This window comes from Triturus cristatus, chromosome 11 (genome assembly GCF_964204655.1).
Source record: "Triturus cristatus chromosome 11, aTriCri1.1, whole genome shotgun sequence".
Classification (NCBI taxonomy): Eukaryota; Metazoa; Chordata; class Amphibia; order Caudata; family Salamandridae; genus Triturus; species Triturus cristatus.
Window position 1 is genome coordinate 683,676,230 of NC_140594.1, and position 15,514 is coordinate 683,691,743.

At 42.4% G+C, this 15,514-nt stretch overlaps 1 long non-coding RNA gene across 3 annotated transcripts in view; it reads left to right on the forward strand.

Annotated features, from left to right (window-relative positions):
* LOC146785322 (uncharacterized) overlaps positions 1-15,514 on the forward strand; it is an 85,840-nt gene that overhangs the window by 55,918 nt on the left and 14,408 nt on the right. The window contains exons 3-6 of one of the 3 annotated variants that reach the window (XR_014970962.1): positions 6,274-6,377; positions 7,089-7,186; positions 11,055-11,455; positions 11,825-12,460. This is a non-coding gene — a long non-coding RNA (uncharacterized LOC146785322). Of the gene's footprint in view, positions 1-6,273; positions 6,378-7,088; positions 7,187-11,054; positions 11,456-11,824; positions 12,461-15,514 lie in introns of those variants that run through there. The other 2 variants (XR_014970964.1, XR_014970963.1) reach the window with 2 other exon arrangements.

Here is a 15,514-nt window from a genome sequence, read left to right on the forward strand (position 1 = left end):
CCCTCCTACTCTCATATGACCCAACATACTCCGCTAACACAGATAATATGTGCCAAATCAAGGCACTCCATTCGGATCCGTTCAGAGAACCTAGGACAAACCCCAGATCCTTAAATCGAGTCCACACTTTCTACCACAGTTGATTCCAGGCCAAAGCTTAAATCCATGCTTCTCAACTGCTGATCAGCAATACGACATACATCAGGTATTGCTTTTCTCAACCTTACACATGATCCTGGCCTCTTAATGCGGACTGAAAACTGATTAAACAACTCATCTGCCCTAGCCTCAACATACTAGTGCCTCCTAGATATGACATCATTAGGTTAGATAGATCTAGTGAACAAGTTGGAGGCATTGCCCGTATACATCACAACAATCTATCAGTTTAACAATTACAATCTGCTGCCCTGTCATCATACGAATACCTGTGCATCAAGGCTGCATGTAACAACAGGCAAGTATGCAAATTCCACGCGCTCTACCACTCTCCACGAAACAACCTTCCTTTCATAGAACAACTCACATCAAGGAAGCTATCTTTGATCTAGTCATCGGTATGGTCAGCTCCATTCATCCTGTATCTATTGCCCTCTGTGACTGGATGAACTAGCATTGCATCACCTTCCTCATCACAGAATCCGTGAGAGCTAATAAAGTTCAGCTAAAGAAACCCAGACACTGGCAAAGAAGCTTGCAAAAAGATTAACTTGGATGATCTGCCTTCCATCAGTGATAACATCTTGCCCCCTTCTGTGAACATATCGGATGTCCATGACCTTACAGACCACTATAACCACTCCATGACAAACATTTTAGACTCAATGGCACTTTTACAGCTAAAAAGAATGTCCTCCAAAGTATACAAACCTTGCTACAATGGTAATCTAAATACAGAAAGACGAAATCTGAGACTAGCATCAAACATCTCAAATCAGCTGAGATCATTGAGAAATATCTATAACAAATGCATCAGAGGCTCTTATAGTTACTTCAGAAACCAACTAGAGCAAGCCAAAAACCGGCCGCAAAAATTGTTTGAAATCATCAACCTCCAGTCAAATAGTAAACCTAACCTTCCCTCCCTGGGACCCTGTCAGCAGTCTAACTGCGAGGAATTTGCCATCTTCTTCCATGAAAAGACAACGAAGATCGAATCGGATTTCGGTCAGCTTTGGAGAACCTACCGACCTCACCACCTATCACCCTCACTTCCCCTTAGTTTGGCGTACCCCACCCATTCTGGCTCTCGCCCATAAAACATTGCTTGTTGGAGCCTATTCAAAACTTTGGATCAAAGCACTTTTCTCAAAACTCTTGCGGCACTGAAACCCTCCGACCACTTTAGTGACCCATTGCCATTGAACTTCTTCAATAAGATCAGATCATCCATACTCCCACTTTCGACTAAGATTGCCAATGCTTCACTACTTCAAGGCTCTGGTCCGGATTGCCTAAAGGCTGGGCAGGTCACCCGTATTCTAAAACAAACTACTGCAGATCACACTGACCTTCACAATGTCCATCAAATTTCCAACATTCCTACTCTGGCAAAGCTTCTTGAGAAATGTGTCCACATCCAGCTACGTAACCACATAGAACAATTCTGACTATTAGACCAATTCCAATCCGGCTCCATCAGGGTCATAGCAATGAATCCGCTCTCACTCTCATTGTAGATGATGCACTAAGAATGCTGGATCAGAATGAATCATGGTTTTTGAGCCTCCTCGACCTATCATCAGCATTGATACAGTTAAACATGACAGCCCAATTAGCCTATTAGAAAACAGGATGGGCCTTCCAGGGCCTGTTCTAAACTGGTTCTCCTCATTTCTCCACAATAGAACCCAAAGATTCAAGGGGAACCAGTCTCTATCTAATCCCACACCGCTCACTCTGGGGGTACTACAGGGGTCCATGCTTTTACCCACTCTCTTCAACTTGTTCATGGAGCCTCTAACAGAAATTCTAGAACTATCCAGCATCCACTATCACATGTATGCCGATGACTCCCAACTGTTAAGGGTAGGTTGCGAACTCCGCTCTGCCAACTTCGTGCTCCACTGGGAATTCGGAATTTGGCAAAAACTCTGATTCTGCGGCGTGTTTTCCTCTGCTGCTGACCCTGTGGGGAGAGTTATGGGGTGAGGAGGACCAGGTCTTACCTGGGTCTGGAATTCTCCGCCGTACCTGGGCTGTCCTCCTCCTGGTCTCCTCGGTGCAAAAGCAAGTCCCCTACGCTGTACATTTTGGGAGGACTGCTCATGCATGCAGATGTGCAGTCCTCGCAAGTCATACAGCGTCAGGGTTTTGCTTTTGCACTGAGGAGACCAGGAGGACAGCCTGGGCACGGCGGAAAATGCCAGACCCAAGTAATTGCTGTGAAGCAGGTGGCAGTCTGTGGGATCGGAAACCCTCCAGGTCTGCTGCCTGCATGTAGGTTGGAGCATCAAAACAGAATTCCTCCTAACTCGTCCATTCTTCGATGGCTGGTGACTGGTTGGATGGGGCATCCAACCAGTCACCAGCCATCGAAGAATGGACGAGTCAACTAACAGCTCTCAACTGCATGCCTAACATTATTGATTCCATGAGCTGATTGGGAATAATGCTAGAAAAGGGTTTGAACATGCAGAAGCACATCAGTGCTCTCACCAAAGGAGCAAACTTCCAAGTGAGCATCTTAAGGAAAATAAATCTTTCCTACCCTACAACGACTTCAAGGCTGCGGTGCAAGCCCTAGTGATCTCCAAGCTGGATTATGGAAACGCAACACTCTGTGGCCTTCCCAGATCTAAGACGTCTCCACTTAGGGCCACTCTCAACTCTGCTGCAATGCTCATCACAGGTTCTAAACAAAACAATCATTTCACTCCTTAGCTGAAATCCTTAAATTGTCTCCTGTGTGAAGCAAGGATACAACTAAACATAACATGCGTGACCCACAAACCCTTGCAGTTCCACACCCTGATATACTTCACACAAAAACGTGAGCTCTCTGGTGTCGCTCTAGATCCAATAGAAGTGCCAGCACCATAATGCTCAAGCCACAGAAATTCCATCAAAAGAAAACTTACAATCGAGCATTCTCTCGGCATTGCACTGAGAATCTGGGATTCCCTGCTGCCTGAAATCAGACTGAATCCTTTGACTGCTTCTTTGAAAAGGGAAGTTAAAGCGATAGTGATGAAGAAATTTCTGGCCTAGATCCCCAGCACCCCAGGTACTCTAGGACTCGCTTGTTTATATTTGACTGTTATGATTGTATTTTGATCTGTTGGTTTACTGTTACTACTTTGTGTAACTTTCATGATTGCCAAATTGTAAAGCACTCGGATCCCCTCAGGGGTCATGTTCACACTATTTCAAACGTTTAAAATAGATAAATAAATAAAATAAAATGTCTGTAATAGACCCTCATACATCAGTCACATTAAAATAAATTAAAGGCAAACAGCATTTAAAGCAATCTGTTTAAGAATTATTCAAGGTCGTCATGGCAAGACTCTGCAGAACAGAGCCGGTTCTATCAAGGGGCCCCTTGAAAGGCTGGGGCCCTGAGCCAGAGCCCTCTTTGCCCATGGCTTAAAATGTCTCTGTTTGTGATGGGCTCTTCCCATGAGGAGCAGGGTCAGTATTGGTTTGCATTAAGTAGGCTTCTGGGGCTCATTTAGAATTTGTCAGACAGCGTTCTACATTCCAATGACAGCAGAATCAAGCACTGTTCACCAAAAAACAGGGAGTAACTTAGGGATGATACTTCTAGACCCAGAAAAGGTCTTTGACCCCGTAGCTTGTGGATGTCTCTGGTCTACTCTTGCAGCCTTTGGAATTACTGGCCGGTTTCTCATGTGGACTCGAGCCTTATACTGCACACCGTAGGCCAAATTGAGCTACCTAGGTATTTAATCTGCACCATTCTTTATACATAGAGGGACACAGCAGGGGTGTGCTCTATCCCCATTCTTGTTCTACCTATATATTGATCCCTTAATACGGACACTGATGATTAATAAAAAAATGACACCCTTACTTTCCGGAACATGTGAGCTCAAGGTAACGGCTTATGCCGACGACATTGCGATTTTTACAGTTGACCCAGCTGTTTTTCTAGAAATAATTTTGTATGAAGCAAAAACCTTTGCGTCATTCTCAGGGTACAAATTAAATCCTAGTAAGACACAGGTGATCATAACCTTCAAACCTGCTAGGCCTATAGCAGGGGTGTGCCAGGTAGCAACTTATCTAGGTGTTGCGTATTACTTCAAAACTAGGAAATAATACTACATTTGAATTATGATTTTTTGTTACAGGAAGTCACCAAAAAGTTAAAACGATGGCATAATCTTCCTATCAGTATTATCGGCAGATGTAACATTATAAAGATGTTGATATTACCTACATTTTTATACTTATGCCGTGCTATCCTTTTAAGAGTACCCAATTTTTTCTTGAAAAAATTAAGCTTTATTTGGGGCTATAAGCGAGCTTGGCGAGCGATTAAGCTTGTAAAATGCCCATACATACAAGGGGTCTTCAATTACCTGATCTCAAGCTATATTTCAGGGCCTCTTTCTCGGGGCATTTATATAGCCTTCTCTCAAACAAAGATCAAGATTTTAACCACCAGCTTTTACTGGGCCAAGACAGTAGTAGATTTCTCTATCGCACTTTAGATCCAAGTATTACAAACGAGTTTGCTTTAAGACAATCAGAGATACTGTCACTGTTTGGCGGGTTATTCTTTCTGACTACTCGCTTCCAATATTTCACGATAGGTTTCCTCTATGGGTTAACCCATTCTTGCCCGAAATCTTCAATGACAGGGTAGCAAAAAGGTGGGCTATGTATGGGGTGGAAACGCTCGATCATCTATACGATATCAACGGCTTTAAGACATTCCAAAGTCTCCAGAATACGTTCTCCCTCCCTCAATAATATTATTATATGCATCTGCAAATTAGAGACTTTTTCCTGAGATCACAAAGGCTTGTATCCATATCTGCTTATGAGATTCTGACATTAATGCAAGAAACACCCCATAAACACTCAATACGCATTGCTTACCAATATCTAACGCACCATAGAACAGATCCTTGCGTCCAGCTCGCGTTGAAGTGGAGTCGTACTCTGGGGACAGACATCTCCGCTACTGCAATCAATGATGCACTTACTACATTAAAAGAAGCTGTAGCATCAGTCAATCTAAAGCTCCAACATTTTAGGACTCTCTATATGCTATACTACAATCCTGAGAAGATAGCAAGTTGGCGGGGAAAAAGAGGTGATCAAGCCCCCGACGATAAAACTAAATGTCCCAAGTGTGGATTTTTTGCTATCAACGTAGTGCATATTTTTGCTACATGTCTGCTGATCTGGGCATTTTGGGAGGGTGTTAGACATGTCTGTAAAGACAGACTTGGTTAAGAATTAAGATTTACTGTACAGGAGACCATGATGGGATTCAAGGCCAATCCTAGCCCTGCACGCCGCGCATTTTTTGCAATTTTATTAGTTTCTGCTAGGCTTACCATCTCCAGGGTCTGGATCTCCCCAAACCTAGAAGCGCGGTACAATGGTGGATTATGTTGGTCAAGATTTGTGAGAGGGGAAAAAGCTTTGGCAAAAACCAGAGGTATACGTTGTGTGCAGGAATTTCAAACTGTTTGGCATAACGTACTTAAGGATGAATAATGTAATATGATTTTCCTGCTTTATATGTTTTTTTTATACCCGATGTACCAGATGGTATTCATGTAAATTATGTGAGTCTGAAGCTACCCCGTCTTCCCACTGTAGAATATTTTTCTTTGTATATACTGTGATGATTCCCCTTTGCATCAATAAAAAACATTTTAAAAAAAGAGAGAGTGGTACCTGCCAATGTATAGAAATGTCCACTGGGCTAGAGTTCATCTCTAAATTTGTCAGGTGGATTAAATGCAAGATGGGTGATATAAAGTCCTCCTCCACCCTATCTGTCTTTCCACCATCTGCCAAGCTCTAAATTGCGGCCCTCTGTCTATAGAGGCAAAGTAGGTGAAAAAAGATGGGTTGGAATACTACTTTGAAAAATTTCAAGTGTTTAGATTATTGGCAAGCATTCATCACATCACCTTTTGGGTGTTTGATTGCCAGTGGTATGGATGGAATCCTGAGACCTGCACAGCTTCCCAAGCCAACTACTGGCAATGTTTGTGATTTCCAAAAATGTGTAAATTTGCATCCTTTCATGGAATAAACCAGTCACTATGAAAATTGTTACTTTAGATTAGTCCAGATCCGAGCCCAGTCCCTAGTGTCCATGATTCCATTTGGAGAATTGGTGTCGGTGATGTTCCAGTGGTTTGAGAGTGAGTTGTAACAGCAGAGAAGTGAGTATCAACAGGGCTGTGTATAAGCGGCTTATGGTTAGCTTGTAGTGTTTGTGGCAATTGTGTGGTGTGTTTTGGAGATTGTGTGATATGGTGTGCTAATGTTCTAGATGATTGTGTGAGTGTAGCGCTTATTGTGAAGATATCGTTATGGGGTACGACGTGGCCTATAATGCAATTGTCTGCTAGTGTTTTGTGGAGTTTGTCATGGGACATCGTTGTTAGCCCAAACAAGATAGTGATGTTTATCTTTTGAATGAAAGCAAGGAATAATTAGTTTGGCAAATCTTTTGAGCAAAGGAAAGGTGCACTGATCAGAGTAATTCCCTGCTCAATGAGGTTTCATGTGAATGTGTGTTTGTGTTATTTTTGCATCATTGATTTCTGTTAATTCTTTAGCAAAGCAGACAATTGTTACTTGGTGCATTTGCATTGTATTTAGTTATAGAGTGTTGCTAAAAAGAGTTAGTTCATGAAATTGTCAAGGAGGGTGAGTTACTGCGAGGAGGGTGATTGTCGTCACAGCATGCCGCGCTGGGGTAGGTCAGCTGGTGTAAAGCAGCCTTGTTCTTGGCTGTCTATGTTACGAAGTTCTGCGTTGTTATTGGTTGATGATTTGGAACAAGTTTTAAGTAAAAGAGTGATATTGTATAAACTAATCAATTTTAAATGAAAATTAAATGTTTTAAAGTTGCCTGCAATTTTGCTTAGAGATGATCAACTACCTCTTAGGTGGAGGATGAAGCCCAGCCCGAAGACACTGCAGGACATTTGGCTCAAACTATGGCACAAGATCACTGAGAAAGAAGGTGCGTTGGCGTTTCCATGTTATGGTACATTTAATTTGAGACTTATTGAAAATATGGGGAGAATTCTGCATGAAATCAAACCACAACCTAGACCCACACAATTTGAAGTGCTTAACGCTTGGGAGCATACGGCTCACACCAGAAAAAAAGAGAGACATCGGGGACGAGTATAAAAGGCAGTGCGTACTTATGCCGATGCAAGGTGGGATGCCCAGCACAAAAGGTGGAGAGCTAAATTGATGGAAGAAGCAAAAGTATAAACATTATTGCAAAACAGAGAAGGGGAAAGAGGGAACATAAAGAAAAAGAAGGATAAAATATGACAATCCGTAGACAAAGATAAAAATAGTGATAGTGATACCAGCTACAGTCTTTTAGCTGTATTAATGTCTGAAAACCACCTCCATATAATGAGATTTGAATGGAGGCAGGTTGGAGTGAGGATGCAGATGGGAATACCAGATTGCCTACTGCACCAGTAAGTATGATTCCTGGTATGATAGGGATTTCTCTGGTGCAGAAGGAGCAGAGTATGAAAGGGACTATTAGAGTGAATCAATATATGATTGGAGGAAATCCAGGTACTTGTGTTCCTGGGACCTTGACTGTCTGCATAGTCCCAGATGCATATACAGTTCCTGTTACCATTAGACCAGTGGTTTCTATATATAAACCTGGTTCTGGGATAGATGGGATTCAAAAGGCAGGTGTCCACGCTCAACAACAGGTATGAGAAGTTACACCTATGAGTCAGAGAGAATTTGTTCCTTTAAATCCAATTAATGCAAGTTCTCCTTGTGGTGCAATTGCCGGCCCATCTGTGCATCAGGCTGGATTTAGACCATTAAGGTTGTTGCAGAGGAAACCAAATCTGGGTTCACTTACCTGGCAACCACCTTTAAATATGCACAGTAACACACCTAAGTTAAGGTAGTATCTAAATCCCCTTAGGTACGTCCTGGTCTTGATGTTCAGGAAATTGAAGACTTTTTAAAAGCTCTTAATGCTACATTGAATGAGAGTGGGAGTACAGATGTGAGTCAGGGAACTCTTCAGTCCACTTTGAAAGTCAATTTGGTGAATTTGGCAGAGTCCGATAAAGCAGAATGTGGAATATCCCAGAATGTAGTATGAATTGACCCTTGCAATTATTGCTGGAATAACCCAAGTGATTGAGACAATGATTCATCTCGGTATATGAAGGAAATCATGGGGAGTCCACGTAACTCACCCATTATGAGCCTGCAGAAGCTTAGTGGTAAGTACTGCATAGTGCAGGACCTTCACAAAATCTGTAATATTGTGATTCCCTGCTGTACCGTGGCATCGAATCCTGCTGTAATATTTTTCCAAATTCCATGTGTGGCTGAGTGGTTTACTATGGTTGATTTGTGCCAGGTATTCTTCTCCATACCCTTGCATGAGGACAGTCTGTTCCTCTTTGAATTCAGGCTTGGGACCCGTGTTTTGGAATGGTGCCAAGTCCCACAAGGGTACATAGAGGGCCCCACCCTTTGTAATCAGATAGTAAAGAAGAATTTAGAATCTTTGGTGATACCAAGCAATTCTGTCCTGTTCCAGTATATTGATGACCTTCTGTTTGCATCAAATACTTGTGAAGCATGCACAACTGACACTATTGCATTGTTAAACTACTTGGCTGAGAAAGGACATAAGGTGTCCCTGAATAAATTGCAGTGTTGTTCGAGAAAAGTTTTATATATTGGCCGTCATATCGAGAAAGGTGCGAGAAGGGTATCACAAAAGAGGGCTTTCAGCTATCATGCAAATCCACCAACAACACAGAAAGATGTCTGGATGTTTTTGGAATAGTGGGGTACAGTCCTCAGTGGATAGACAACTTCTCCCTAGTGTCTGAGTCTTTACACAGGCTGACACACAAGGATGTATCAGATCCGATGCATTGGGACAATGACTGTCTAGCTGCCTTTCTAGGTTTGTGAGAAAGCCTTTGCCATGCCCCAGCACTAGAAATGCCTTATTGCAACAAAGTATTTTCTTTTTTCTGCGGTGAAAGAGAGGGCTGCTCTCTTTCAGTGTTAACACAAATCTTGGGGAGCCCAAAGGCTAGTTGCTTATTTCTCAGCCACGTGAGATACAGTGGCTGCAATGCAACCTGTCGGCCTTAAAGCGGTGTCAGCAACAGGTGTCAGCATCGAAAGGTGCAAAAGTATAGTAATGGGTCATCCCTTGACTGTCAATGTTCCTCATTCTGTCGAAATGTTAACTAGAGCAAGGACACAGCACCTCAATAACAGTTGCCTTACCAAGAATGAGTAAATAATTCTGGCTGCCGAGAACATGTCCCTAAAGAGGTGGCCTGTTTTGAATCCGGCCACTTTGCTACCCCCTTCTGAGAATGATAATGATGATGGTGATTTGGAGCATGACTGTCTTGATGTCACGAAGCCGAGATCAGATATACAAGCTGACCCACTACCTGAATCCGACTATGTATTTTGTGTGGATGGCTCATGTTTACGAGCTCACAAAGGAAATTTGATAGCTGCTTATGCAGACTGTACAACTTCAGGAGTAGTCGAAGCGTCTTGGATTCAAGGAGTAGTCTCCACACAAGAGGCTGAATTGATTGCTCTTGCCTGAGCATGTTATGTTTCAAATCAATTACAGGCGACTATATTTACAGATAATCAGTACAGCTTAGGTGTGGTGCACCACTTTGGACAGTTATGGTCTCCAAAGTGATTTATGAAGTCATCAGGGTCCCCTATGCACAACTGTGAGCAGGTGAGAAAACTGTTTGAGGTTTTGCAATTGTCTGCACAAGTTGGAATCGTGAAATGTTCCACTCATTGCAAGGGTGATGACTATGTGACAGTTGGTAACAGATATGCAGACGAGGTTGCAAGGTATGGAGAGTATGTAAATGAAGGAACAGACAAGACCAATTACAACTGTTAGCTCAAATCAGCTGATACTTCAGAGGAAGTTAAGAAGTACAGGAAGAGGTGTCAGAAGCTGAACAGCAGAGTTGGGTAAATTCAGGTTGTGTTTGATTGGATGTAGGTGAAACATGGGTTTCAGGAGATGACAGACCTGTGTTGCCAAATAGTTTGTTGCTGCTAATGAGTAGACATTACCATGGTCCGACTCATTTAGGGAGGTATGCAATGGTTACATTATTTCACCAAACATGGTTTAATCCAATGGTTCAGGTTGATGGTGGAAGTGTTATGTCACAGATGTGTTGTGTGCCAACAAAACAATGTCGGTAAAAGAACCGCAAGGACATTTAGCCATACAGGGAGGTCAGATGGTCCCTTCAACAGGATGCAAATGGACTTTACTGAGATGCCTGTGTGCAATGGGCTGAGATATGTGTTGGGTATTGTGTGCATCTTTTCACGATGGGTTGAGCCATATTCCGCAAGAAGAAATGGTAGTCTCACAGTAGCAAAGGTGTTGTTGAGGGAGTTGATACCATTGTTCGACTTCCCGGCTTCTTTGGAATAGGAACAAGGCACACACTTCAATAAGGAAGTGCTGAGGATGCTGTGTGTTGCTTTCCAGGCTGAACAGACACTGCATTGTAGTTACTGACCTGGCACATCAGGCCTGGTAGGACAAGTCAATAGAACACTGAAATCAAGACTTACCACAGTGTGTGCTTCTATGTCTTTGAAATGGCCGGATGCTTGGAAATTGGTGTTGATGAGTTTGCACAGCACATCTGATCGTAGGACAGGACCGTCTCCCCATGAGATCATCATGGGAAGCGCAATGAGATTGCCAGCTGTACCTGCAAATGCGCTTGTGAATATTACTGACAATCTGATACTAAATTGCTGCAAAGGATTGGCTGATGTGGTGTGTTCTGTCTCATCAGGTTGAACCTGCTACAGTCCTGCTACCAGTGGCAGTGCCATGAACGAAGTCCTGGAGACTGGGTGGTGGTGAAGAAGCAAGTACGAAGAGTCATGCTTAGAGCCTCGTTGGCGAGGACCATTCCAAGTCATACTTGTGACTACAGCTGCTGTTAAGTGCGGAGTTCTACCCAATTGGATCCATGCTGCCCATACTTTCAGGGATCTATTTTCCCTTCATGAAATAAAAGCACCTCTCTCAGAAGAATCTGTGGTGGTCGAGAGATCATGGGAGCAGTTTAGTCAAGCTGTACAGAAACAATCAGAAACTGAAAAAGCACTTGATCGGCCTGATGAGGGTTCTGGAGAGTTGAATGATGAGACTGGTGATGGAGAGGCTAATCTAGTGGTCGTGATGGAGCGGGTAAAATGTTTTCTTTTTATATACCCAATCCATTTATATAAGTTTATATTAAAATGATTAATAATTAATTCTAATAACTAATTGATTGATGTGAAGGTACTAAATCAACCTTATTAACCAAGAGAATACATGTGGGAATGCATTTGCATGGCTAAAATTAATAAGTGAACTAAGTTGTATGCATATTAAAACGATAAGTGTTGCTTGAGCAGTGTTAATGTGATTTGCGCTTAAATAAACCAGCATTAACGGCTTCAAATGTTGCATATGGCTAGATAAATGCATACACATAAGGGTATTAGCAAGGGAATAACATTGTTTTAATCATTTCTATGTATTAATTACGATATTGTGTTTCTTTGCTTAAAGTTGACTATTCTGGCCTACCAAAATATGGCCGCCTACTGAAACCTAACTAAAGTACATGACTTCATCATTTGAACAATGGAGAAAGGCGCCTGCACTGACTTCGTTCGTGTCCCTTGTGTGACCTGTCAGACCATGCCCATGAAGACTACCCTGGGCGAGGTGCCAATGTCCCTGAACGTGAAGCAATTGTTGCCAATGGGAAAAGTGAACTACCGAACTCAACCTATTTCCAACTAACTGATACATTTTGACCTGGGAGTAGTCTTTCCCATACATCTACTGTGAAACTTCTTCCACATGAGAAAATTTGAAAATGTTTCCTAATGTATTGAGATGCATTTGAATTTAGCCAATCATTTGCCTGGGAATTGAGAAAATGTTACTGTTATATGTAAATTTTAGTATAAATATTAGTAGTCTAGAGAGGGAAGGGTCTACACTCTATGCTGCTGCTCACCGCTAGAGACCACTTTGTGCCGAGCTTTTGACGGAGAATCGATGATCAGAGATCCGTATGCTGACGGAAGAGGACGGAGACTTTAGAACTCTGATGAATTTTCTGAGGACCAGTTCTGACTTGGAAAACGACAATTAGCCAGAATAGGTAAATATGACAATAGATAATATTGCATTATTAGGATTTAACCTGCATTTAAATTAGATAAAGAAAATCATTATTTGAATTACTGTGTCGGGTGATTATTTCTTGAAATGTTTATTGATTAATTTTAGAGTTAAAGGCGTCATTAAACTAAAAAAAAAAAAAACTAGATGATCCAATTGACCTCCGGATGGAGAAACTGTTAGGGTGATTCAATAGAAGTGGTTTCCTCTATCAAAGTGAACAGCTGTAGTTTGGGATTTGATATCCCTCTGTAGGCACGGATAGTTTGATGATTTTGGCATGTATATAGCTTATCAATTATTGATTGGTATTGATATAGTTACTAACACTATATGTTGAAGTCGTCTTGAGTTTTATGTCGTCTGTACGGCTTCTGGGAGGTAGGAAGTCAGGAATTGGTAACAGTTCCGTAGCAGAGCAGAGGTAAGTGCTGCTCTGGGGGAAAGACGGAATTGTGGTTGCCCGTAGGTACACGAGAGAAATGTGTGACAATTGAAGTTGCACGACGCATTGTCTGGGTTCGATTCGGAAGCATTGCCGAGTGTTACCATTAGTGATATTTTCTGTGTGAGAGAAGTGTGAATGATAGCAAAGGGTTACCTGTGAAATTTTGGTCTTAGGTACCAGGAAACCAATTGGCATACCGATAACGCTTATCACTGAAAAGGTAGCAGGTGTTCTCTGAGCTTGTTAGAAGGACAAGGTAGAGGTAAGCGCTGCTTTGTTAACGTATGTTATAATTCTGTAGTAAGACAGACTGTTCGCTGTTCTCGGAAAAGACAGGATTCTGTGTGATTGAACTATATTTTCTTGCGTGAAAGTGCGTGAATGAAATAGCATTCGGATTAATTGCGGAACTCTGGATTTATTTCTTAGGAGCATTGCGTGTCCAACTATGTGTCTTAATTCTGGAGAAAACAGTTAATTGATGCTTGGTAGAAGGGTGAAGTAGAGGGATGTGCTACTTTGCCAACGGACGTAACGATTCTGTAGTAGGGCAGAGGTAAGCGCTGCTCTCGGAGAAGCAGGATTCTCGTGGGAAAGGTCTTTTGCTATTCTGTGGTTAGCGGAGCAGACAAGGGAGATGTTTGTACGTTGTAACTAACAAGTATTGTAAAATTGAAACAAAGTCTACCGAGTAGTTTTGTAAAGGAGGGGTAGACTGGAGACCGGAGTCAGGAGCAGGAGCTGTTGCAGCGACTGCTGACATCAGGAAGACCGCGCTGGGATTGGACAGCTAGTCAGAGACGTAGACGCTCCAGGATTGGTGCGTTAGTGTGAGTCGCGCAGGGATTGGAGATTGTGACAGTGACGTAGACGCTCCAGGATTGGTGCGTTAGTGTGAGTCGCGCAGGGATTGGAGGTTGTGACAGTGACGTAGACGCGCCAGGATTGGTGCGTGAGTGAGAGTCGCGTTGTTAGTGGACTAAAGATCGTACAGTTGCAGAAAAGACTAAAGGGTTCACGAAAGGAAGGAAGATGTATTATCATTCACCCGAGAAAAAGAAAAAATCTTTGTTCAGTAAAATAAGAAATTGGTTTGTGAAAGACAAAGAGATTGTGACTAGGGAAGGAAAGTTACTTCCTCCAGCGAAAACCCCTGCATCCTTCACGGTTGCGAAATATGGGTACCATACTTGCATCTGGTTAGACAATTGGGCGAAGTATACAAAGGAAGACGGAGTTTTAGCGTTTCCAGAAAATGGTTCCTTTAATTTGGCAATATTAAGGAACTTACGGGAGAGGATGATGAGCTTAGATCCGCGACCTAGGCCTACGCAGTTTGAGGCGTTGACAGAGTGGGAAGACGAGATGCATGAGCGAGAAAAACAGAGAAATGGCAGTAGGTACCGATATATGTTCGGATGGCCAAACGATCGCGAAACTCATTGTGATCGAATGAGAAGATGGCGAGACGCAAGTATGACTGAAGGATTGTTTCCAGTGAGAACTGCACGGGAAAGTGAGGGAAGAAAATGCATAGAAAAGAAAAATAATGTAGAAACCAGAAGGTACAGAACAAATGACACAGAAGATGATGTCTTAGATGACATGTTTTACAAAAGTCCACCTCCATATAGGCAGGAATCAGAAACGCCAACCGCAGGTATACCAGTGAGGGAGACTCTGAGAATCATTAAGACAGAAGATGTGACCCCGGAGGTAAAGAGAAGGAATTCTCTTAGGGAACGGGGAAGGGAAAATAAGGTAGAGAGTGAAAATTCCAGGGAACTAGCAAAGACCACATTAGAGCTGACAGAGAAAATAAGAGAATTGACGGAAAATCTAGAAGCAGTTACAGTCCCTGTGACCATAGGTCCTGTTATGCCTATTTTTGAGAAGCAGAAAGAAAGTGAGAACGGTCTAACAGTTCCGTATGTGAACAATAGACAAACAGAACAGCCCCTGATGAGAGCAAAAGAGAATTCCTGGAGACACACTATGAGTGAAGGTGAATTACATGTGTCAAATAACCCATTTTATTGTCCTGATACTGTAGAGAGAAGCAGAATGGTAGGAGGATCAATATTAGAACCACAGAAACTGACGGAACCAGGAAATATAGAAAAATCAGAAGGTATAACCACCGTCGAATTGAGCGAATGGCTGAAGGGCTTGTAGGGTAAAGAGAAAGAATCCCATACCATTGATGTGGCAAAATTACGGATGGTGTTAGAAGAATTGATAGTAGGGACCATCCCCACAGAAAAGCTGAAAAATTACCAAGATGAGGAACTATTGTTTTTGTGCAAAAGTGTCACCTGGAGAGCAAAGAATTTACATGACAGACTAGCAGAAATAGCAAGTGAAATGGGAATTGACATGGACAAGGTAAAAGCTTTACAGAAGCCATACCGAGTGGATTTCACAGAAAAAGAAATTGAGAATCTGAACACTGCAGAACGAATAGGGCAGATTAGGGACATAATCACAGTATTGAGGAAATGGGGAGATGTGGACAAATGGAAAAGCAGGTGGTATAGGAAGCGGGATGACACCTCAGACAGAACATTTCCAGCGTTTCCTGTGAGAGAAAAGGAAAAGGTGGTGACAGAGTTCCCTAT